This window comes from Chiloscyllium plagiosum, chromosome 8 (genome assembly GCF_004010195.1).
Source record: "Chiloscyllium plagiosum isolate BGI_BamShark_2017 chromosome 8, ASM401019v2, whole genome shotgun sequence".
Taxonomy (NCBI): domain Eukaryota; kingdom Metazoa; phylum Chordata; class Chondrichthyes; order Orectolobiformes; family Hemiscylliidae; genus Chiloscyllium; species Chiloscyllium plagiosum.
In genome coordinates this window covers 56414608-56417719 of record NC_057717.1, presented here as the reverse complement: position 1 = coordinate 56417719, position 3112 = coordinate 56414608, and the positions used below count along the sequence as shown (strand labels likewise).

The 3112-nt window shown below is 34.6% G+C and overlaps 1 pseudogene; it reads left to right on the top strand.

Annotated features, from left to right (window-relative positions):
- The first annotated feature begins 797 nt into the window (after nt 1-797).
- LOC122552136 overlaps nt 798-3112 on the top strand; it is a 22482-nt pseudogene continuing 20167 nt past the window's right edge.

Here is a 3112-nt window from a genome sequence, read left to right as displayed (position 1 = left end):
TCCAAACTATTTCGTGACATACACTCACATTCTGAACATAATCACTTCAGACATGATTCATATTAGGTGCCTAGATTGAATTCAGAAACGCAAATTGGAAATGATATGTTATTTTGTAATGTCAGAGAGACTTTGAGGGACAGTAAAAATAACGCCACTAATTTTGTTGGCTAATAATATTATTGAAGTTCTATTTAGCTTTATCTGCTTGTGGTTGAATGTAGAATTAAATTCTAATTGAATATTCTAAATATAACCACGTTGGACACGCTTTGTATTCAGTTGCCTAAATTGATCTTCGAAATGTTTAGTATGAATTACATGTTATTTTGTAGTGCGACAGAGAATTGCAGTGTCCAGGAAAAAAATGCTCAATTGTTTTATTAGCTGGTAATATCTTTGAACTTTGATTTTAGTTTTATCTGCTTGTGAATGAATTTAGAAATAAAGGGAGCTAAATTCCAATTTAATTCGTTTTGTATTTTTTTTAAACAAAATACCTGCAACTATCATTTGAAACAGACCTGAAGCTACTAAAATTTAATTCCACCATTAAAAAAATACTTCCAAAGAAGCTATTCAGCAAAACAAATATCCCAAGATGTGTATATCTCCATGTTTAAGCATTACCTCATGTAAATACATGAGCCCATCTGTTCGGGCTGTGCAAGCTGATACCAGAATCTGGTCTCAGACTCCAGCAGGACACCAACAGGCGGAAGATGTCAGCCTGCCCCTTCCGATGGCGATATAAATCCTGGGCACTGGACCGTAATTCAACACTCCTGGATCGGCTTTGTTTAGAAAGATCTTGACAGAATTTTTTCCCAAAAGTTATCAGAATGATTGTATCGACAATTTTTCTCAGTTTGTTACTGACTTTCTTATCATGTGAGTGTTTTTTGTTCAAGTCTTTCTTTGTTACTGTCTCAACGTTCGTCTACCCCAGGAATGTCAAATATTCAGCCATCATTTCATCAGCATTATTGCTCAATGTTTATTTGTTTTCTTTTTAAAGGTGTCCAGTCGGAGGTTGTTTTGACTCAGCCAGAAGCAGAGACTGGACGTCCCGCTGGCAGTCTGCGACTGACCTGTAAAATCAGCGGGTTCAATCTTGGCAGCAACTACATGCACTGGGTCCGACAAGTTCCCAGCAAGGGCCTGGAATGGCTGCTGTACTACTATAGTTCATCCGACAAAAACTATGCACCAGCGATTATGGGCCGATTTACTGCGTCCAAAGAGATTTCAAGCAACATTTTTGCGTTGAACATGAAAAACCTGAAGATCGAAGACACCGCCATCTATTACTGTGCAAGAGCAGTGGGGAGCTGGATTCACACTGCAATTAGGATCAATACAAAAACCTTTCAGCCAGTATTGTTTGAAACAAGTCAGTGATTATTTCTACAAACCGTCTTAACTTGCAGTGCAGTATTAGTTCTGTGGGTTTTTGTGCAAGTTCAATTTGTAAAAGTGGTGATAATTATTGATGCACCAATTGGTGATTTTGAGAATCAGCTGAAGTGTAACTCTGTGAAGTATAAAACAATACACTTCAATTTATCAAGAATGATCAGAATTCACTCGCACATGTGATGAAGATTTAATTTGACTTTATTTTGCCTGTGGTTCCGAAATTTTAATGGTAGACTTTTGGTTTGTTTTATGCAGAGCTAGTTATTGTGTGGCCCAGTGCAGATAATGTAACACTGTGTCTATCTTGATGACTGGGGCCAAGGGACCATGGTGACAGTGACTTCAGGTGAGAACTTTAACCTTTTTTGTGACTTTTTAAACACTTTCCATTCATGTGACTAATTTCTGAATTAAATGAAACTCAGATTCTGTCTTGAGTTTGGTTTGGTTCGGAATGATTTTTGTTCAGGCTGATTATAGACTTCAGTTAAGGCTCAGCAAATAGTTATAATGGTTATGACGGAGTCAGTTGCTCTGAATATCTCTTTGTTTTGATTCGATAGGCTTTCGGTGCGACTGGGTTACTTAAAACACCTAATGCCTCTTAATCAGTCAGGTATAAATAATGTTTAAGGTCAGTGACACTGGGACTAGGAATTGCATTATCGACAACAAATGCTAAGAAGTTAAAGATGTTCAAAATATTACCAAACATGATTAAATATGTTAAAATATCATTATCAACTTCTTGAATATATTTCCTGTATACATTATGTTCTTACCATAATTATATTTTCTCCTTTATTTTGTTAATTTTGTTGATGACAAGCAGGTTTATAACGGTCATAATTTTTTTTGCAGTGCTATATTTCATTCTGTTGATTTAGATTCTAAGATCGTTTTACTTGATTCTGTTGAGTTGTTCGGATTTAAAATTTGTTTTATTTGATTCGGTTGAAATGAGTTGATTGGATTCTGACTTTGTTCTTACTTGGTTTTGTTGAATTGCATTGATTGAATTTTGAAATTGTTTTATTTGGTTCTGTTGAATTGAATTGGTTAGATTCTGATTATGTTTCATTTAAATCTGTTGTTTTGAGTTGATTGGATTCTGGTTTTATTTTCTTTGATTCTGTTGAATTGAGTTGATTGGATTCTTATACAGTTTGTGGAATTGATCTGTGTTTTCATGCTTTCAGTAACTGGTGTTTTCTTTCTGGTGAGGAGATGGTTTCTCTGGATTACTTTTAATTACCAATATTTGTGAAGTTCTTTGATTTTCCTGAATCGTTTCGGCATTTGTTAAACTCGTATGACATTTTTAATTCTGCTTGATTGAAAAATTTGCATCTGTTGAAACTGTCTGAAAACCAACTTAAGGCAAAAATAAAGATGTGTGAGGAATGAAAAACTCGATTTTTTAATGCAGTGACGATTTTAAAAAATCTAGTTTCTAATTGTAAACTAACCGAACTTTGTTTTGAGTCAGCTCATTCAAAATAAAATTTGGGACTAAATTCTGCAACTGCAGAATTGCTCAGTTCACGTAATTGAAACTAACTTACTACAATATAAAATTATAATGTGCTAATATTTGTCCATTTGAGTAATTTTGTTTTGTCCTTAAAGGGATTAATCATTATATGCCTTCAAATGCTCTATTGTGCCCTGCACAAGATTTTCATGATCAGGA